Raw genomic sequence first — 23676 nt, 5'->3', positions numbered from 1 at the left:
TCTGAACAATAAAGAGATTTGATCAGTGGAACTGTAATACCAAACTACTAGTTATCTGGCCTACACCAGAATATTTTAAACAGATATTTGTGTCTGAACAGTCAGGGAGACACGATTTCTGTTTTTTTTATGTAAAAAAGGCCAAAAGCTGGATAATACAGAGATTTGAACCGCAGAACTGCAAAACCAAACTTCTAGTTATCTGGCTTACACCCAAATATTTTAAACAGATATATTTGTGTCTGAACAGTCAGGGAGACACTATTACTGATTTTTTTATGTAAAAAAGGCCGAAATCTGGATAATACAGACATTTGAACAGTGGAACTGCAAAACCAAACTTCTAGTTATCTGGCCTACACCAGAATATTTTAAACAGATATTTGTGTCTGAACAGTCAGGGAGACACGATTTCTGTTTTTTTATGTAAAAAAGGCCAAAAGCTGGATAATACAGAGATTTGAACCGCAGAACTGCAAAACCAAACTTCTAGTTATCTGGCTTACACCCAAATATTTTAAACAGATATATTTGTGTCTGAACTGTCAGGGAGACACTATTACAGTTTTTTTTATGTAAAAAAGGCCAAAAGCTGCATAATACAGAGATTTGAACCATGGATCTGCAAAACCAAACTTCTAGTTATCTGGCCTACACCAGAATATTTTAAACAGATATTTGTGTCTGAACAGTCAGGGAGACACGATTTCTGTTTTTTTTTATGTAAAAAAGGCCAAAAGCTGGATAATACAGAGATTTGAACCGCAGAACTGCAAATCCAAACTTCTAGTTATCTGGCTTACACCCAAATATTTTAACCAGATATATTTGTGTCTGAACAGTCAGGGAGACACTATTACTGTTTTTTTAATGTAAAAAAGGCCAAAAGCTGCATAATACAGAGATTTGAACCGTGGAACGGCAAATCCAAACTTCTAGTTATCTGGCCTACACTCGAATATTTTAAACAGATATGTTTGTGTCTGAACAGTCAGGGAGACACTATTACTGTTTTTTATTGTGTAAAAAAGATCAGAAGCTGCAAAATACAGAGATTTGAACCGTGAAACTGCAAAACCAAACTTCTAGTTATTTGGCCTACACCCGAATATTTTAAACAGATATTTGTGTCTGAACAGTCAGGGAGATACTATTACTGTTTTTTTTATGTAAAAAAGGCCAAAATCTGGATAATACAGAGATTTGAACCGCAGAACTGCAAAACCAAACTTCTAGTTATCTGGCTTACACCCAAATATTTTAACCAGATATATTTGTGTCTGAACAGTCAGGGAGACACTATTACTGTTTTTTTAATGTAAAAAAGGCCAAAAGCTGCATAATACAGAGATTTGAACCGTCGAACTGCAAAACCAAGCTTCTCGTTATCTGGCCTACACCAGAATATTTTAAGCAGATATATTTGTGTCTGAACAGTCAGGGAGACACTATTACTGTTTTTTTTAATGTAAAAAAGGCCAAAAGCTTTATACTACAGAGATTTGAACCGTGGTACTGCAAAACCAAACTTCTAGTTATCTGGCCTACACCAGAATATTTTAAACACATATATTTGTGTCTGAACAGTCAGCGAGACACTATTACTGTTTTTTTTATGTAAAAAAGGCCGAAATCTGGATAATACATACATTTGAAATGTGGAACTGCAAAACCAAACTTCTAGTTATCTGGCCTACACCAGAATATTTTAAACCAATATATTTGATTATGAACAGTAAGGAAAACACTATTAATGTTTTTTTTATGTAAAAAAGGCCAAAAGATGGATAATACAGATATTTGAACTATGGAACTGCAAAACGAAACTTCTAGTTATCTGGCCTACACCAGAATATTTTAAACAGATATATTTGTGTCTGAACAGTCTGGGAGACACTATTACTGTTTTTGTTATGTACAAAAGGCCAAAATCTGAACAATAAAGAGATTTGATCAGTGGAACTGTAATACCAAACTACTAGTTATCTGGCCTACACCAGAATATTTTAAACAGATATTTGTGTCTGAACAGTCAGGGAGACACGATTTCTGTTTTTTTTATGTAAAAAAGGCCAAAAGCTGGATAATACAGAGATTTGAACCGCAGAACTGCAAAACCAAACTTCTAGTTATCTGGCTTACACCCAAATATTTTAAACAGATATATTTGTGTCTGAACAGTCAGGGAGACACTATTACTGATTTTTTTATGTAAAAAAGGCCAAAAGCTGCATAATACAGAGATTTGAAACGTGGAACTGCAAAACCAAGCTTCTAGTTATCTGGCCTACACCAGAATATTTTAAGCAGATATATTTGTGTCTGAACAGTCAGGGAGACACTCTTACTGTTCTTTTTTATGTAAAAAAGGCCAAAAGCTTGATACTACAGAGATTTCAAACGTGGAACTGCAAAACCAAACTTCTAGTTATCTGGCCTACACCAGAATATTTTAAAAACATATATTTGTGTCTGAACAGTCAGGGAGACACTATTTATGTATTTTTATGTAAAAAAGGCCGAAATCTGGATAATACAGACATTTGAACAGTGGAACTGCAAAAAAAAACTTCTAGTTATCTGGCCTACACCAGAATATTTTAAACAGATATTTGTGTCTGAACAGTCAGGTAGACACGATTTCTGTTTTTTTATGTAAAAAAGGCCAAAAGCTGGACAATACAGAGATTTGAACCACAGAACTGCAAAACCAAACTTCTAGTTATCTGGCTTACACCCAAATATTTTAAACAGATATATTTGTGGCTGAACCGTCAGGGAGACACTATTACTGTTTTTTTTATGTAAAAAAGGCCAAAAGCTGCATAATACAGAGATTTGAACCGTGGAACTGCAAAACTAAGCTTCTAGTTATCTCGCCTACACCAGAATATTTTAAGCAGATATATTTGTGTCTGAACAGTCAGGGAGACACTATTACTGTTTTTTTTATGTAAAAAAGACCAAAAGGTTGATACTACAGAGATTTGAACGGTGGAACTGCAAAACCAAACTTCTAGTTATCTGGCCTACACCAGAATATTTTAAACACATATATTTGTGTCTGAACAGTCAGGGAGACACTTTTTCTGTTTTTTTTATGTAAAAAAGGCCGAAATCTGGATAATACAGACATTTGAACCCTGGAACTGCAAAACCAAACTTCTAGTTATCTGGCCTACACCAGAATATTTTAAACAGATATTTGTGTCTGAACAGTCAGGGAGACACTATTTCTGTTTTTTTTAATGTAAAAAAGGCCGAAATCTGGATAATACAGACATTTGAACAGTGAAACTGAAAAACCAAACTTCTAGTTATCTGGCCTACACCAGAATATTTTAAACAGATATTTGTGTCTGAACAGTCAGGGAGACACGATTTCTGTTTTTTTATGTAAAAAAGGCCAAAAGCTGGATAATACAGAGATTTGAACTGCAGAACTGCAAAACCATACTTCTAGTTATCTGGCTTACACCCAAATATTTTAAACAGATATATTTGTGTCTGAACAGTCAGGGAGACACTATTACTGTTTTTTTAATGTAAAAAAGGCCAAAAGCTGCATAATACAGAGATTTGAACCGTGGAACTGCAAAACCAAGCTTCTTATCTGGCCTACACCAGAATATTTTAAGCAGATATATTTGTGTCTGAACAATCAGGGAGACACTATTACTGTTCTTTTTTATGTAAAAAAGGCCAAAAGCTTGATACTACAGAGATTTGAACCGTGGAACTGCAAAACCAAACTTCTAATTATCTGGCCTACACCAGAATATTTTAAACACATATATTTGTGTCTGAACAGTCAGGGAGACACTATTTCTGTTTTTTTTATGTAAAAAAGGCCGAAATCTGGATAATACAGACATTTGAACAGTGGAACTGCAAAAACAAACTTCTAGTTATCTGGCCTACACCAGAATACTTTAAACAGATATTTGTGTCTGAACAGTCAGGGAGAAACGATTTCTGTTTTTTTATGTAAAAAAGGCCAAAAGCTGGATAATACAGAGATTTGAATCGCAGAACTTCAAAACCAAACTTCTAGTTATCTGGCTTACACCCAAATATTTTAAACAGATATATTTGTGTCTGAACCGTCAGGGAGACACTATTACTGTTTTTTTTATGTAAAAAAGGCCAAAAGCTGCATAATACAGAGATTTGAAACGTGGAACTGCAAAACCAAGCTTCTAGTTATCTCGCCTACACCAGAATATTTTAAGCAGATATATTTGTGTCTGAACAGTCAGGGAGGCACTATTACTGTTTTTTTTATGTAAAAAAGGCCAAAAGCTTGATACTACAGAGATTTGAACCGTGGAACTGCAAAGCCAAACTTCTAGTTACCTGGCCTACACCAGAATATTTTAAACACATATATTTGTGTCTGAACAGTCAGGGAGACACTATTACTGTTTTTTATGTAAAAAAGGCCGAAATCTGGATAATACAGACATTTGAACCATGGAACTGCAAAACCAAACTTCTAGTTATCTGGCCTACACCAGAATATTTTAAACAGATATTTGTGTCTGAACAGTCAGGGAGACACTATTACTGTTTTTTTATATAAAAAAGGCCAAAAGCTGGATAATACAGAGATTTAAACCGTGCAACTGCAAAACCAAACTTCTAGTCATCTGGCCTACACCAGAATATTTTAAACCAATATATTTGATTATGAACAGTAAGGAAAACACTATTACTGGTTTTTTTTTATGTAAAAAAGGCCAAAAGATGTATGATACAGATATTTGAACTATGGAACTGCAAAACGAAACTTCTAGTTATCTGGCCTACACCAGAATATTTTAAACAGATATATTTGTGTCTGAACAGTCTGGGAGACACTATTACTGTTTTTGTTATGTACAAAACGCCAAAATCTGAACAATAAAGAGATTTGATCCGTGGAACTGTAATACCAAACTACTAGGTATCTGGCCTACACCAGAATATTTGAAACAGATATATTTGTGTCTGAACAGTCAGGGAGACACTATTACTGTTTTTTTTATGTAAAAAAGGCTAAAAGCTGGATAATACAGAGATTTGAACCGTGGAACTGCAAAACCAAAGTTCTAGTTATCTTGCCTACACCCAAATATTTTAACCAGATATATTTGTGTCTGAACAGTCAGGGAGACACTGTTACTGGTTTTTTTTTTATGTAAAAAAGGCCAAAAGCTGCATAATACAGAGATTTCAACCGTGGAACTGGAAAACAAAACTTCTAGTTATGTGGCCTACCCCAGACTATTTTAAACAGATATATTTGTGTCTAAACAGTCAGGGAGACACTATTACAGTTTTTTTCATGCAAAAAGGCCAAAGGCTGGATAATACAGAGATTTGATCCATGGAACTGCACAACCAAACTTCTAGTTATCTGGCCTACAACAGAATATTTTAAACAGATATATTTGTGTCTGAACAGTCAGAGAGACACTATTACTGATTTTTTAATGTAAAAAAGGATAAAAGCTGCATAATACAGAGATTTGAACCGTGGAACTGCAAAACCAAACTTCTAGTTATCTGGCCTACACCAGAATATTTTAAACAGATATATTTGTGTCTGAACAGTCAGGGAGACAATGTTACTGTTTTTTTTATGTAAAAAAGGCCAAAAGCTGCATAATACAGAAATTTGAACCGTGGAACTGCAAAACCAAACTTCTAGTTATCTGGCCTACACCAGAATATTTTAAACAGATATATTTGTGACTGAGCAGTCAGGGAGACACTATTACTGTTTTTTTTGATGTAAAAAAAGCCAAAAGCTGGATAATACAGAGATTTGAACCGTGGAACTACAAAACCACACTTCTAGTTATCTGGCCTACACCAGAATATTTGAAACAGATATGTTTGTGTCTGAACAGTCAGGGAGACACAATTACTCTCTTTGTTATGTAAAAAAGGCCAAAACCTGGACAATATAGAGATTTGAACCGTCGAACTGCAAAACCAAACTTCTAGTTATCTGGCCTACACCAGAATATTTTAAACAGATATATTTGTGTCTGAACAGTCAGGGAGACACTATTACTGTTTTTTATTGTGTAAAAAATGTCAGAAGCTGCAAAATACAGAGATTTGAACCGTGGAACTGCAGAACCAAACTTCTAGTTATCTGGCCTACACCAGAATAATTTAAACAGATATATTTGTGTCTGAACAGTCAGGGAGACACTATTACTCGTTTTGTTATGTAAAAAAGGCCAAAAGCTGGACAATAAAGACATTTGAACTGTGGAACTGCAAAACCAAACTTCTAGTTATCTGGCTTACACCAAAATATTTTAAACAGATATATTTGTGTCTGAACAGTCAGGGAGACACTATTACTGTTTTTTTTATGTAAAAAAGGCCAAAAGCTGCATAATATAGAGATTTGAACCGTGGAACTGCAAAACCAAACTTCTAGTTATCTGGCCTACACCCGAATATTTTAAACAGATATTTATGTCTGAACAGTCAGGGAGACACTATTACTTTTTTTTTATATAAAAAAGGCCAAAAGCTGGATGGTACAGAGATTTAAACCATGCAACTGCAAAACCAAACTTCTAGTTATCTGGCCTACACCAGAATATTTTAAACCAATATATTTGATTATGAACAGTAAGGAAAACACTATTACTGTTTTCTTTATGTAAAAAAGGCCAAAAGATGGATAATACAGATATTTGAACTATGGAACTGCAAAACGAAACTTCTAGTTATCTGGCCTACACCAAAATATTTTAAACAGATATATTTGTGTCTGAACAGTCTGGGAGACACTATTACTGTTTTTGTTATGTACAAAAGGCCACAATCTGTACAATAAAGTGATTTGATCCGTGGAACTGTAATACCAAACTACCAGTTATCTGGCCTACACCAGAATATTTTAAACAGATATTTGTGTCTGAACAGTCAGGGAGACACGATTTCTGTTTATTTATGGAAAAAATGCCAAAATCTGGATAATACAGAGGTTTAAACCGTGCAAATGCAAGACCAAACTTCTAGTTATCTGGCCTACACCAGAATATTTTAAACAGATATTTGTGTCTGAACAGTCAGGGAGACACGATTACTGTTTTTTTTTTGTAGAAAAGGCCAAAAGCTGGATAATACAGAGATTTGAAGCGCAGTACGGCAAAACCAAACTTCTAGTTATCTGGCCTACACCCAAATATTTTAAACAGATATATTTGTGTCTGAACAGTCAGGGAGACAATATTACTGTTTTTTTATGTAAAAAAGGTCAAAAGCAGGATAATACAGAGATTTCAACCGTGGAACTGCAAAACCAAACTTACAGTTATCTCGCCTACACCAGAATATTTTAAACAGATATATTTGTGTCTGAACAGTCACGGAGACACTTTTACTGTTTTTTTCATGGAAAAAAAGGCCAAAAGGTGGATAATACAGAGGTTTCAACCGTGGAACTACAAAACCAAACTTCTAGTTATCTGGCCTACACCAGAATATTTTAAACAGATATATTTGTGTCTGAAAAGTCAGGGAGACACTATTACTGTTTTTTTTATGTAAAAAAGGCCAAAAGCTGCATAATACAGAGATTTGAACCGTGGAACTGAACAACCAAACTTCTAGTTATTGGCCTACACCAGAATATTTTAAACAGATATATTTGTGTCTGAACTGTCAGGGAGACACTATTACTGTTTTTTTTATGTAAAAAAGGCCAAAAGCTGGATAATACAGAGGTTTAAACCGTGGAAATACGAAACCAAACTTCTAGTTATCTGGCCTACACCAGAATATTTTAAACAGATATTTGTGTCTGAAGAGTCAGGGAGACACGATTACTGTTTTTTTTTTTGTAAAAAAAGGCCAAAAGCTGGATAATACAGAGATTTGAACCGTGGAACTGCAAAACCAAACTTCTAGTTATCTGGCCTACACCAGAATATTTTAAATAGATATATTTGTGTCTCAACAGTGAGGGAGACACTATTACTGTTTTTTTATGGAAAAAAAAGTCCAAAACCTGGATAATACTGAGGTTTGAACCGTGGAACTGCAAAACCAAACTTCCAGTTATCTGGCCTACACCAGAATATTTTAAACAGATATTTCTGTCTGAATAGTCAGGGAGACACTATTATTTTTTTTCTTATGTAAAAAAGGCCAAAAGCTGGATAATACAGAGATTTGAACCGTGGAACTGCAAAACCAAACTTCTAGTTATCTGGCCTACACCAGAATATTTTAAACAGATATATTTGTGTCTGAACAGTCAGTGAGACACGATTACTGTTTTTTTTTTTTTGTAAAAAACGCCAAAAGCTGGATAATACAGAGATTTGAACCGTGGAACTGAAAAACCAAATTTCTAGTTATCTGGCCTACACCCGAATATTTTAAACAGATATATTTGTGTCTGAACTGTCAGGGAGACACTATTACTGTTTTTTTATGCACAAAAAGGCCAAAGGCTGCATAATACAGAGATTTGAACCGTGGAACTGCAAAACCAAACTTCTAGTTATCTGGCCTACAACAGAATATTTTAAACAGATATATTTGTGTCTGAACAGTCAGGGAGACACTATTACTGTTTTTTTTATGTAAAGAAGGTCAAAAGCTGGATAATACAGAGATTTGAACCGTGGAACTGCAAAACCAACTTCTAGATATCTGGCCTACACCAGAATATTTTAAACAGATATATTTGTGTCTGAACAGTCAGGGAGACACTATTACTATTTTTCTTTATGTAAAAAAAGCCAAAAGCTGCATAATACAGAGATTTCAACCGTGGAACTGCAAAGCCAAACTTCTAGTTATCTGGCCTACACCCAAATATTTTAAACAGATATACTTGTGTCTGAACAGTCACGGAGACAGTATTACTGTTTTTTTTATGGATAAAAATGCCAAAATCTGGATAATACAGAGGTTTTAACCATGGAAATGCAAAACCAAACTTCAAGTTATCTAGCCTACACCAGAATATTTTAAACAGATATTTGTGTCTGAACAGTCAGGGAGACACGATTACTGTTTTTTTTTTGTTAAAAAAGGCCAAAAGCTGGATAATACAGAGATTTGAACCGCAGTACTGCAAAACCAAACTTCTAGTTATCTGGCCTACACCCAAATATTTTAAACAGATATATTTGTGTCTGAACAGTCAGGGAGACACTATTACTGTTTTTTTAAGTAAAAAGGCCAAAAGCTGGAAAATACAGAGATTTGATCCGTGGAACTGCAAAACCAAACTTCTAGTTATCTGGCCTACACCAGAATATTTTAAACAGAAATAATTGTGTCTGAACAGTCAGGGAGACACTATTACTGTTTTTTTTAATGGAAAAAAATGCAAAACCTGGATAATACTAAGGTTTGAACATTGGAACTGCAAAACCAAACTTTCAGTTATCTGGCCTACACCAGAATATTTTAAACAGATATTTGTGTCTGAACAGTCAGGGAGACACTATTACTGTTTTTTTATGTAAAAAAGGCCAAAAGCTGGATAATACAGAGGTTTGAACCGTGGAACTGCAAAACCAAACTTCTAGTTATCTGACCTGCACCAGAATATTTTAAACAGATATATTTGTGTCTGAAGAGTCAGGGAGACACTATTACTGTTTTTTTAATGTAAAAAAGGCCAAAAGCTGGATAATATAGAGATTTGAACCGTGGAACTGCAAAACCAAACTTCTAGTTATCTGGCCTACACCAGAATATTTTAAATAGATATATTTGTGTCTGAACAGTCAGGGAGACACTATTACTGTTTTTTTATGGAAAAAAAAGGCCGAAACCTGGATAATACTGAGGTTTGAACCGTGGAACTGAAAATCCAAACTTCCAGTTATCTGGCCTACACCAGAATATTTTAAACAGATATTTGTGTCTGAACAGTCAGGGAGACACTATTATTTTTTTTCTTATGTAAAAAAGGCCAAAAGCTGGATAATACAGAGATTTGAACCGTGCAACTGCAAAACCAAACTTCTAGTTATCTGGCCTACACCAGAATATTTTAAACAGATATATTTGTGTCTGAACTTTCAGGGAGACACTATTACTGTTTTTTTATGTACAAAAAGGCCAAAGGCTGCATTATACAGAGATTTGAACCGTGGAACTGCAACACCAAACTTCTAGTTATCTGGCCTTCACCAGAATGTTTTAAACAGATATATTTGTATCTGAACAGTCAGGGAGACACTATTAATTTTTTTTTATGGAAAAAAAGGCCAAAAGCTGGATAATACAGAGGTTTGAACCGTGGAACTGCAAAACCAAACTTCTAGTCATTTGGTCTACACCAGAATATTTTAAACACATATATTTGTGTCTGAAAAGTCAGTGAGACACTATTACTGTTTTTTTATGTTTAAAGAAGGCCAAAAGCTGGATAATACAGAGATTTGAACCGTGGAACTGCAAAACCAAACTTCTAGATATCTGGCCTACACCAGAATATTTTAAACAGATATATTTGTGTCTGAACAGTCAGGGAGACACTATTACTGTTTTTCTTTATGTAAAAAAAGCCAAAAGCTGCATAATACAGAGATTTGAACCGTGGAACTGCAAAGCCAAACTTCTAGTTATCTGGCCTACACCCAAATATTTTAAACAGATATACTTGTGTCTGAACAGTCAGGGAGACAGTATTACTGTTTTTTTTATGGAAAAAATGCCAAAATCTGGATAATACAGAGGTTTTAACCATGGAAATGCAAAACCAAACTTCTAGTTATCTAGCCTACACCAGAATATTTTAAACAGATATTTGTGTCTGAACAGTCAGGGAGACACGATTACTGTTTTTTTTTTGTTAAAAAAGGCCAAAAGCTGGATAATACAGAGATTTGAACCGCAGTACTGCAAAACCAAACTTCTAGTTATCTGGCCTACACCCAAATATTTTAAACAGATATATTTGTGTCTGAACAGTCAGGGAGACACTATTACTGTTTTTTTAAGTAAAAAGGCCAAAAGCTGGAAAATACAGAGATTTGATCCGTGGAACTGCAAAACCAAACTTCTAGTTATCTGGCCTACACCAGAATATTTTAAACAGAAATATTTGTGTCTGAACAGTCAGGGAGACACTATTACTGTTTTTTTTATGGAAAAAAATGCAAAACCTGGATAATACTGAGGTTTGAACATTGGAACTGCAAAACCAAACTTTCAGTTATCTGGCCTACACCAGAATATTTTAAACAGATATTTGTGTCTGAACAGTCAGGGAGACACTATTACTGTTTTTTTATGTAAAAAAGGACAAAAGCTGGATAATACAGAGATTTGAACCGTGGAACTGCAAAACCAAACTTCTAGTTATCTGACCTGCACCAGAATATTTTAAACAGATATATTTGTGTCTGAAGAGTCAGGGAGACACTATTACTGTTTTTTTAATGTAAAAAAGGCCAAAAGCTGGATAATATAGAGATTTGAACCGTGGAACTGCAAAACCAAACTTCTAGTTATCTGGCCTACACCAGAATATTTTAAATAGATATATTTGTGTCTGAACAGTCAGGGAGACACTATTACTGTTTTTTTATGGAAAAAAAAGGCCGAAACCTGGATAATACTGAGGTTTGAACCGTGGAACTGCAAAACCAAACTTCCAGTTATCTGGCCTACACCAGAATATTTTAAACAGATATTTGTGTCTGAACAGTCAGGGAGACACTATTATTTTTTTTCTTATGTAAAAAAGGCCAAAAGCTGGATAATACAGAGATCTGAACCGTGGAACTGCAAAACCAAGCTTCTAGTTATCTGGCTTACACCAGAATATTTTAAACAGATATATTTGTGTCTGAACTTTCAGGGAGACACTATTACTGTTTTTTTATGTACAAAAAGGCCAAAGGCTGCATTATACAGAGATTTGAACCGTGGAACTGCAACACCAAACTTCTAGTTATCTGGCCTTCACCAGAATATTTTAAACAGATATATTTGTATCTGAACAGTCAGGGAGACACTATTAATTTTTTTTTATGGAAAAAAAGGCCAAAAGCTGGATAATACAGAGGTTTGAACCGTGGAACTGCAAAACCAAACTTCTAGTCATTTGGTCTACACCAGAATATTTTAAACACATATATTTGTGTCTGAAAAGTCAGTGAGACACTATTACTGTTTTTTTATGTTTAAAGAAGGCCAAAAGCTGGATAATACAGAGATTTGAACCGTGGAACTGCAAAACCAAACTACTAGTTATCTGGCCTACACCAGAATATTTTAAACAGATATATTGGTGTCTGAACAGTCACAGACATACTCACTTTTTCTTTGGGGGGGGTGGGGGAATACCAAAAGGTTAATAAGACGTATATTTGTACAGTCTGACTGAGGGAAAAAAAATACAGATTTTAGATGAAAAAAAAAGGATTTTTCCTGGCCCCTGATACCGGGGGATAAGTGTAGCAATTTGACCAGCAGGAACACACAGGACTGTAATGCAGTGTTTGTTGGTATAACCACTGCGTCTCCTATACAGCCTGCCTGCCTGATAAATAGGATGGATATTAGTCCTGAGAAGGACTGTTTGTTTGATTTGGCAGGCTTTAGAGACCCTACACCAACTATTTTGCAGTATAAATCTCTCCCTAGCTCTGCAGCACTGACCCTACACTGTCTGATCCAAGATGGCGGCGTCCAGTTATAAATACTCGAGGTGACGCTGTGCGACCAGCCAATCACTGTAATGCCCACAAACAACAAAACAACATGGCTGCGGAATTACAGTGACTGGCTGGCAATTCCTGCATATTCTGTAAAGAGCGCCAAACGTGCAAGGTGGAGACCCAAGCTTCCGCCCGAGTAACCCGGAAATGCTCAGTGCTCGCTGAACATCCTGAGTAGCGAGATGCTCGGGCGAGTACCGAGCAGTGTCGAGCACGCTCGCTCAATTCTACTCGTTACGAGTAGCGAGTCCAATGTAAGTCAATGGGAAAAGCGAGTAAGCCGAGTAATAGTGTGCTGGAGCCTATAAAGCGGTCTGGGAGCTGAGGAGAAGGCTGAAATGTGTGCATGATTGTTTAAAAGCCGGCAGTAAAAAGCCACCGGGTTTTAAACAATCACTCAGCCCCATACTCGCTTTCCCGCAGCCTCCCATCCCGATTCTCCGCTCCCCCGCCGTCTCCCATCCCGATCCTAAATTATGACTGGGCGGGGAGCGCAGCACCAGGGAGCAGGGAACGAAGGACCCGGGCGGGGAAGCCGGCAGTGAAAAGACTTCACCACCGACTTTCCCGTTTGGTGCTGCGTTCCCTGCTCCCTGATGTACGCTCCCCGATCCCTGATGCTTCGCACCCCGCCCGGCCCTAACTTAGGATTGGGATGGGAGGCGGTGGGGGAGCGGGGAGCGTACATCAGGGAGCGGGGAGCACAGCACCGAACAGGAAATCTGGCGGTGAAGTCTTTTCAGTGCCGACTTTCCCACCGGTTATTTCAAATGAACAGCTGAGGTATCAGCTGTTGCTGATCAGCTGTTCATTTGAAGTAGCCGGGGTGCCCTCAGAGGGTTCATGTGAGTTCATGCTTGACTTCATGAACTCACATCAACTTTCCCATGGCCGCAAAGCTCAGATACATCTCTGGTAGAGAATCTCTACCAGAGATGTAGCTGAGTAGTGATGAGCAAGCGCTAAAATGCTCGGGTGCTCGAAGCTCGGGTCGAGCACATTGGAATACTCGGGTGCTCAACCCGAGCAACAAGCCCAATGTAAGTCTATGGGAAACTCAAGCATTTTTCTGGCAGTCCCCCTGGTGGTCTGCAGAAGGTCAAAAATTGCCCAAAATGATGTGAACAGTGCTCAATTAAACATCAGTCAGGCAGAATATATAGGCAGACAGGCAGGCAGGGTATATAGGAGGGTGCATGAAAAACATAGCAGGGCACTTGGAACACACTAATGCCCTCCGATTTTCATGCACCCGTCTCTTTAAAAAAGCCGGCCGGCAATTCATCAGCGGCATACTGTTAGGCGTCGGTCTGGTGCTGTATTTGAAATGGGTCAAAAATCTTCTGTGGTCTCCAATTTTCGTCCAGCCGGGGCTGATGCTGCTCAGCATCGTCATCAGCCCCAACGCCTAGCTGGTCCACGAGATGTGCAGATTGTCTCCTGGGTATTTGAGCCTAGCAATGTTTAGCATAGGTTGCAGAGGGAGATAGGGCTTTTGGAGTCCAAGTCCAGGATTCGCCGCACTGAGCATGCCTGTGCCCTGGCGGATCGTGATTGGTGGTTTGGCACCCACCTGACCCGGTGACCTGGCACCGCCTGATTGGTCCACAGGTAGCGTCACCAATGGCGCGTCGGTGGGCAGGGCTTAGTCTTTAAGAGACCCACCCACAAACATGGCGACACGCTGTGATCATTGAGCAGTGATGCTGGTGTGTGGACGACTCTGTTCCACGTGTAGTTTCCGCTAGGCAGGTTAGCTCCATAGAGGCAGGTAGCTTCGTCTAGCAGTCTGGCTCAGCCAAAGGGGTTGCCTAACACCCCGAGCAGCCTGCAGATGTCCTGTTCACGGCTATCGTCTGTCAGACACGTGGAGTAATACCCTGCAGTCCGGTAGCACGCAGGCTGGAGGCACGTGTACCCGTCGGCGTAGTCACACACGCATCCTAGTGCTGCCAGTGTAGTCCCTGTGTAGTTAACAGGACTACAGATAGTTTTTCTCTGCCTATCTCTCGTGCTGCTAACGGAGATAGAGCGAACCGCTATACCCGTTCCTGTGTGCAGTAACACGGAAGGGTCTATCATTTAAGTTGGTTGCTTTACTTTCCACCCGGAAAGTGTTCAGCAGCAGTCCTCCTGGCTGCATCGCGGACTCTGGGGTCAGTTGCGTTCCATTATAATAAAGTTGTCTGCAACCGCCCTCCTAACAGTATCAGAGTGCCAGGGTCTTGCCGAACATGGCCGACAACCAGCAACTGCAGCGTTACATACAGCAACTGGAGACCAGACTTAGGTCTCTGGAACAAGCTCCGGCCGCTGATATCACTGCAGTAGCTACCCAGGTGGCTTCGCAAGTAGCCAATCTGGTTAACTCGGCTGCAATAAATGCTGTGACAGCTGCAACTGCCCCATTACCCCGTTTTGCTCTCCCGGAAAAATTTTCTGGGGACAGTAAATCCTGCAGGGGTTTTATTAATTTATGCTCCATTCACTTGGAGATGACGGAGGCACGGTTCCCCTCCGAAAGGGCCAAAGTGGGATATGTCATCTCGTTACTCTCCCACAGAGCTCTGGAGTGGGCTACTCCCCTGTGGGAGCGCAATGGCCCGGTAGTGACTAATGCGGGTCTCTTTCTCAGAACCCTAAAAAGTGTATTCCTAGGTCCTCAGGTCACGCATGATACAGCTCTTAAGCTTCTTGCGTTGATTCTGGTTTCGGCCACCGCCAGCCAATATGCCATCCAGTTTAGAACCCTAGCGGCTGAACAGAATTGATCTGAGCGATCGCTTATCCCGGTGTTCTGGAAGGGTCTGGCTGGTCATGTTAAAAATGCTCTATCTACCAGAGAAATCCCAACCTCCCTGGAGGAGTTAATATCTCTCGCTAACCGTATAGACTTGCGTCATGCGGAACACAAGTTAGAGCTGGAGGTCATCAGACCTCAGTATCAGTTGGCACCATCCTTCTCTAGACCCATTTCCAAACCCGAGACTCCCGACCCGGAGCCTGAGGCTATGGATCTATCTCAAACTGAGTCTAACTCTTCTCGTTCCCGACCTGCTCATCTCTTGGAGTCTCCCGTTAATAAAGGTTCCAAGCAGTCGGGTAAACGAGTTGGTCTTACCACCGTTGGAGGAGGTGTATTAAATTCTGGAACTTCTTCCTCCAAATTATTATATAATGTGTCATTGTCCTTTGGTACATCTGCAGTTACTGCCAAGGCGTGGGTGTACTCTGGTACTGATGGCAATTTTTTATCATCTACGTTTGCCCAGAGGCATGCCATCCCTTTAGAGTTACTGTCAAGACTATTGTTGAGCGATACCTACCGATATCGGGAAATATCGGATCGGATTGGATCGGACCGATACCGAAAAAGTATCGGATATCGCCGATTCCGATACCGGAAACCAATGCAAGTCAATGGGACAGAAATATCGAATAAAAATAAACCCTTTCTTTCCTTGTAGGTTAATTCTACATGAAGGAAAACAACTAAGAATAATGTAGAATGTATTGGGGGAGGTGGGGGAGACAATAAAGGCATAGAGGTTTAGCCCAATCAAATGGAATAGCAGGAATTAATATATTTTTTAAGACGTTCTGAGTTACGGAAATATTGACTATGTTAAGTATTTTTATATTTTGTCAGATATTTACGTTTCACTACTTCCATGCTCTTCACCTTCTTTTTTACTTCTCCCACACTTTCTCCTTCGTCATCCTCAGCATTTTTTTCATCCACTTCTTCTTCACCTTCTTCATCTTCTTCTTCTTCACCTTCTTCGTATTATTCTTTTTTTTTACATTCTTCATATTCTACTTCTTCATCTTCTTCATATTCTTCTTCTTCATCATATTCTTATTTGTGACAGGCATTCCTGTAGTTGTTATCTATAAAAGGTTGGACATTACACCTCTCGTTCTGCCCGTCACAAAAGATTTACAACAGGATTTGTCCGCGTTCAGTTTGGCCTGCAGCAGCAGGTCTTTTCCAGGGGCACCACGAGGAGGAACGGACTCACCCCCATACACTGCTTAGTCATCTTCTGCTTATAATTTAGATATTATCTTTTGCTCTGATTTTTAGTCTTATGCTTAATGTTCTTCCGCTTTTTGTTCTGCAGCTTCTTGTATTTCTGCTTCTTGGTTTTCTGTTTCTTGTTCTTCTGTATCTTGGTGCTTGTCTTCTCTTCTTTGTCCTCTTGGTCAACTTCTTCAGGGTAATCTTCTTGGTCTTCTTCGGGGTGGTCTTCAGGGTCGTCGTCTTCGGGGGTCATCGTCTTCGGGGTCCTCGTCTTCTTCAGGTTGGTCTTCTGGGTCCTCGGCTTCGGGGTCCTCGCCTTCTTCGGGGTGGTCTTCAGGGTCCTCGTCTTCAGGGTCGTTGTCTTCGGGGTCCTCGTCTTCTTCGGGTTGGTCTTCAGGGTCCTCGTCTTCAGGGTCCTCGTCAGGGAGATCCAGAGTGATTGCCAAGAACCATTTCAAAAAGCTTGAACTTGGAAATGTAGCAGAAGATACAAGAAGTCTGAGGAACTACCGAGGACCAGCTGACGGTACTGGAACCCGGATGGGTAGCAGAAGGTACAAGAGCCAATGGAACTACCGAGGACCAGCTGACGGTACTGGAACTCGGTTACTAAGCAGGAGGTACCTGTGCCAGAAAGCACTACCAAGGACCAGCAGACGTTGGTGGAACTTGGATACCGAGAAGGAGGCACCTAATCCAAAGGCACTGCCGAGAACCAGCTGACGGAACTGGAACCCGGATGGGTAGCAGAAGGTACCCATGTAAAAAAAAGTTTCAAGGCCGCGAGCCGGCCGCAGTTACCAAAACTCACAGTCCTACAGGGGGTGCTTGTCCTATTGGCACTATGGAACCAGCCTTCATTGCCAGATCCCGCAGCCCACATAGGAGTCACCTAAACTGCAGGCACCATAGAGTCGGCTAACCCGACCGCAACACGACAGGACAACGCATTGGAGGCAAAGTGACGTTGACACTACCCAGAAACGGCTGGCGTGCTGGAACCAGGCTAGGCAGGAGGGAGTACCCGTGCCAAAGACACTGCCGAGAACCAGCTGACGGTACTGGAACCCGGATGGGTAGTAGAAGGTACAAGAGCAAATGGAACTACCGAGAACCAGCTGACGGTACTGGAACCCGGATGGGTAGCAGAAGGTACAAGAGCCAATGGAACTACCGAGAACCAGCTGACGGTACTGGAACTCGGTTACTAAGCAGGAGGTACCTGTGCCAGAAAGCACTACCAAGGACCAGCAGACGTTGGTGGAACTTGGATACCGAGAAGGAGGCACCTAATCCAAAGGCACTGCCGAGAACCAGCTGACGGTACTGGAACCCGGATGGGTAGCAGAAGGTACCCATGTAAAAAAAAGTTTCAAGGCCGCGAGCCGGCCGCAGTTACCAAAACCCACAGTCCTACTGGGGGTGCTTGTCCTATTGGCACTATGGAACCAGCCTTCATTGCCAGATCCCGCAGCCCACATAGGAGTCACCTAAACTGCAGGCACCATAGAGTCGGCTAACCCGACCTCAACACGACAGGACAACGCATTGGAGGCAAAGTGACGTTGACACTACCCAGAAACAGCTGGCGTGCTGGAACCAGGCTGGGCAGGAGGGAGTACCTGTGCCAAAGACACTGCCGAGAACCAGCTGACGGTACAAGAACCCGGATGGGTAGTAGAAGGTACAAGAGCAAATGGAACTACCGAGGACCAGTTGACGGTATTGGAACCCGGATGGGTAGCAGAAGGTACAAGAGCCAATGGAACTACCGAGGACCAGCTGACGGTACTGGAACTTGGTTACTAAGCAGGAGGTACCTGTGCCAGAAAGCACTACCAAGGACCAGCAGACGTTGGTGGAACTTGGATACCGAGAAAGAGGCACCTAATCCAAAGGCACTGCCGAGAACCAGCTGACGGTACTGGAACCCGGATGGGTAGCAGAAGGTACCCATGTAAAAAAAAGTTTCAAGGCCGCGAGCCGGCCGCAGTTAACAAAACACACAGTCCTACAGGGGGTGCTTGTCCTATTGGCACTATGGAACCAGCCTTCATTGCCAGATCCTGCAGCCCACATAGGAGTCACCTAAACTGCAGGCACCATAGAGTCGTCTAACCCGACCGCAACACGACAGGACAACGCATTGGAGGCAAAGTGACGTTGACACTACCCGGAAACAGCTGGCGTGCTGGAACCAGGCTGGGCAGGAGGGAGTACCCGTGCCAAAGACACTGCCGAGAACCAGCTGACGGTACAAGAACCCGGATGGGTAGTAGAAGGTACAAGAGCAAATGGAACTACCGAGGACCAGCTGACGGTACTGGAACCCGGATGGGTAGCAGAAGGTACAAGAGCCAATGGAACAGCCGAAGACCAGCTGACGGTACTGGAACTCGGTTACTAAGCAGGAGGTACCTGTGCCAGACAGCACTACCAAGGACCAGCAGACGTTGGTGGAACTTGGATACCGAGAAGGAGGCACCTAATCCAAAGGCACTGCCGAGAACCAGCTGACGGTACTGGAACCCGGATGGGTAGCAGAAGGTACCCATGTAAAAAAAAGTTTCAAGGCCGCGAGCCGGCCGCAGTTACCAAAACCCACAGTCCTACAGGGGGTGCTTGTCCTATTGGCACTATGGAACCAGCCTTCATTGCCAGATCCCGCAGCCCACATAGGAGTCACCTAAACTGCAGGCACCATAGAGTCGGCTAACCCGACCGCAACACCACAGGACAACGCATTAGAGGCAAAGTGACTTTGACACTACCCGGAAACAGCTGGCGTGCTGGAACCAGGCTGGGCAGGAGGGAGTACCCGTGCCAAAGACACTGCTAGGAAACAGCTGGCAGTGCTGGAACCTAGGGTAAATACTAAAAACAGAGTGGAGCCAGAGGCGTAATTGGAGCAACTTTAACATCTGTAGTAGTGTGAATGTGGACAGAGCATGAGAATTTGCTCAACACACAGCTGGGGAACAGCTGACGTTACTGAACCCCAATAACACTGGAGCAAGCGTTGACTGTGCAGACGGCACGTCTGAGCAGCAACTAGCGGTATTGGAGCCCAGGGTAAATACTAAAAACAGAGGAGCCAGAGGTGTAATTGGAGCAAGTTTTAAATCAGTAGTACAGTGGATGTGGACAAAGCAGGAGAATTTGCCGGACACACAGCTGGGGAAGAGCTGATGTTACTGAACCCCAATAACACTGGAGGAAGCGTTGACTGTGCAGACGGCACTTCTGAGCAGCAACCAGCGGTATTGGAGCCCAGGGTAAATACTAAAAACAGAGGAGCCAGAGGTGTAATTGGAGCAAGTTTTAAATCAGTAGTACAGTGGATGTGGACAAAGCAGGAGAATTTGCCGGACACACAGCTGGGGAAGAGCTGACGTTACTGAACCCAATAACACTGGAGCAAGCGTTGACTGTGCAGACGGCACTTCTGAGCAGCAACTAGCGGTATTGGAGCCCAGGGTAAATACTAAAAACACAGGAACCAGAGGTGTAATTGGAGCAATTTTAAAATCTGTAGTAGTGAGAATGTGGACAGAGCAGGAGAAATTGCCGTCCGCACAGCAGGGGAACAGCTGACGTTACTGAACCCCAATAACATGGCAGCAAGTGTTGACTTTGCAGACGGCACTTCTGAGCGCCAACTGGCGGTGTTGGAGCTCAGGGATAATACTGAAAACTGAGGAGCCAGAGGTGTAATTGGAGCAACTTTAAAATCTGTAGTAGTGAGAATGTGGACAGAGCAGGAGAAATTGCCGTCCGCACAGCAGGGGAACAGCTGACGTTACTGAACCCTAATAACACGGCAGCAAGTGTTGACTGTGCAGACGGCACTTCTGAGCGCCAACTGGCGGTGTTGGAGCTCAGGGATAATACTGAAAACAGAGGAGCCAGAGGTGTAATTGGAGCAACTTTAAAATCTGTAGTAGTGAGAATGTGGACAGAGCAGGAGAAATTGTCGTCCGCACAGCAGGGGAACAGCTGATGTTACTGAACCCCAATAACACGGCAGCAAGTGTTGACTGTGCAGACGGCACTTCCGAGCGCCAACTGGCGGTGTTGGAGCTCAGGGATAATACTGAAAACAGAGGAGCCAGAGGTGTAATTGGAGCAACTTTAAAATCTGTAGTAGTGAGAATGTGGACAGAGCAGGAGAAATTGCCGTCCGCACAGCAGGGGAACAGCTGACGTTACTAAACGCCAATAACACGGCAGCAAGTGTTGACTGTGCAGACGGCACTTCCGAGCACCAACTGGCGGTGTTGGAGCTCAGGGATAATACTGAAAACAGAGGAGCCAGAGATGTAATTGGAGCAACTTTAAAATCTGTAGTAGTGAGAATGTGGACAGAGCAGGAGAAATTGCCGTCCGCACAGCAGGGGAACAGCTGACGTTACTGAACCCCAATAACACGGCAGCAAGTGTTGACTGTGCAGACGGCACTTCCGAGCACCAACTGGCGGTGTTGGAGCTCAGGGATAATACTGAAAACAGAGGAGCCAGAGGTGTAATTGGAGCAACTTTAAAATCTGTAGTAGTGAGAATGTGGACAGAGCAGGAGAAATTGCCGTCCGCACAGCAGGGGAACAGCTGACGTTACTGAACCCCAATAACACGGCAGCAAGTGTTGACTGTGCAGACGGCACTTCCGAGCACCAACTGGCCGTGTTGGAGCTCAGGGATTACAGTTCAGGTGGTAGAAACATGAACACAACAGGAGACCTGGATACTGTTGCCAACCAATTATTTATTCTGGAAGAGGACTGGCAAATTCATGAGAGATCCAGGCCTTGTTCATTTTGAGAAAAGTAAGCCGGTCAACATTATCGGAGGATAGTCGCATGTGACGGTCTGTTAGTACACCACCTGCGGCACTAAAGACGCGTTCCGATAATACACTAGCAGCAGTGCAAGCTAGCACCTCCAATGCATACTGACTAAGCTCTGGCCATGTATCCAGCTTACAGACCCAAAACTTGAAGGGAGAAGAGCCGTCTGGGAGTACACTAAGAGGGCAAAACATGTAGTCTGTCACCATCTGACGGAAATGTTGCCTCCTGCTGACTGGAGCCGTCTGTGATGGTGTAGACATTTGTGGCGGCGGGGACACAAAACTTTGACACATTTCGGCCATACTGGTCTTGCCTTGTGCTGAGGCGCTGCTTCTGTTGCCTCTTTGTGCAGAGCTTCCTCCACTGCCTCGACGCACTGAGCTGCTTTGTAAAGCACTAGCAGCACTGCTCTCGGTTGGAATGGAGAACATGATGGAATGCACCAGTGCGTCTCGGTACTCCCGTATTTTACGCTCCCGGTTCAACGGTGTTATGAGGCTTTGTAAGTTGTCCCGGTAGCGAGGATCTAGGAGGGTGGACACCCAATAATCAGCCGTGTTGAGAATGTGGGCGATGCGGCGGTCGTTTCTCAGGCACTGCAGCATGAAATCAACCATGTGCTGCAGACTGCCAACTGGCCAAGAAACGCTGTCCCCTGCTTGAGGCCTGATCTCTGCCTGCTCTGCATCACCCCACCCTCGCTCTAGATACTGAGTACTAGAGCATTGTGTACCTCCCTCCTCTGGACAGATGTCTTCCTCATCCATTGACTCCTCCTCATCCTCCTCACAAAGTGTCCCCTGCCTAGGCCTTTGTGAGGAACCACGTTGCGCAGACTGTAGAGAAGCAGATGGCATTTGTGACTCCTCATCCTCCACCTCTTCCAAAACCTCGTCCCTTAGTGCTTGCAGTGTTTTTTCAAGCAGGCAGATAAGGGGGATAGTCATGCTGACTAGTGCATCATCTGCACTCGCCATCCACGTGGAATAATCGAAGGCACGCAAAACATGGCAAATGTCCTTCATAGAGGCCCACTCAGTGGTGGTGAAGTGTGAACGGCGCGCACTCGGACTTGTTTGCGCCTGCTGCAGCTGGTACTCCATTACTGCTGCCTGCTGCTCACACAACCTCTCCAACATATGTAAAGTTGAATTCCACCTGGTGGGTAGGTCACATATGATGCGATGTTCCGGAAGACGTAATCGGCGCTGCAGAGCTGCAATGCGTGATCTTGCGTTGCTGGAACGCCACAAGTGAGCGCACTCTATGCGGACCTTGTGAAGCAGTGCATCAAGATCCGGATAGTCCCTCAAAAAACTCTGCACGACCAAGTTGAGCACATGTGCCAGACATGGGATGTGAGTGAGGTTGCCTAGGCCCAGAGCTGCCACCAGATTTCAGCCATTGTCACACACTACCATGCCTGGCTGGAGATTCGCTGGCACAAACCACACGTCGCTTTGCTGCTTGATGGCATTCCAGAGCTCCTGCGCTGTGTGACTTCGATTCCCCAAATAAATTAATTTTAATACGGCCTGTTGACGTTTGGCCACGGCTGTGCTCATATCGGTCATCATAACAGGTCGATGTGGAGGTAGACCGTGACGGCTCCTGCAGCGCTGATTCAGAGGAACTGGAGTATGAGGAGGAGTCAATGTGTACAGACTGCAATCCTTGGAGTTGGGAGAACACGTACAGCGCCACTCTCAAGATCTGTACCCGGCTCCACAACATTTACCCAATGGGCAGTGAGGGAAAGGTATTGTCCCTGTCCATGCTTACTGGTCCACGCATCGGTGGTCAGGTGGACCTTGCTACTGACGGCGTTTTGTAGCGCATGTTTAATTTTTCCCTCCACATGATGTTGCAGGGCAGGGATGGCTTGCCTGCTGAAATAAAAGTGGCTGGGCATGTTGTATTGTGGGACTGCCAATGCCATAAAGTTACGGAATGTGTCAGTCTCCACCAGCCTGAATGATAGCATTTCAAGGGCCAGTAGTTTAGCAATGCCAGCATTCAGAGCCTGTGCTCGGGGGTGGTTTGCCGAGTATGGGCGCCTTTTCGCCCATGCCTGTGCTAACGATGGCTGTAGACTGGCCTG

The sequence above is a fragment of the Phyllobates terribilis genome, unplaced genomic scaffold (genome assembly GCF_046119375.1).
Source record: "Phyllobates terribilis strain yellow unplaced genomic scaffold, ASM4611937v1 Scaffold_13__5_contigs__length_258822181, whole genome shotgun sequence".
Taxonomy (NCBI): domain Eukaryota; kingdom Metazoa; phylum Chordata; class Amphibia; order Anura; family Dendrobatidae; genus Phyllobates; species Phyllobates terribilis.
The sequence above is the reverse complement of the archived record's forward strand: the minus strand, read 5'-3'. Positions refer to the sequence as shown.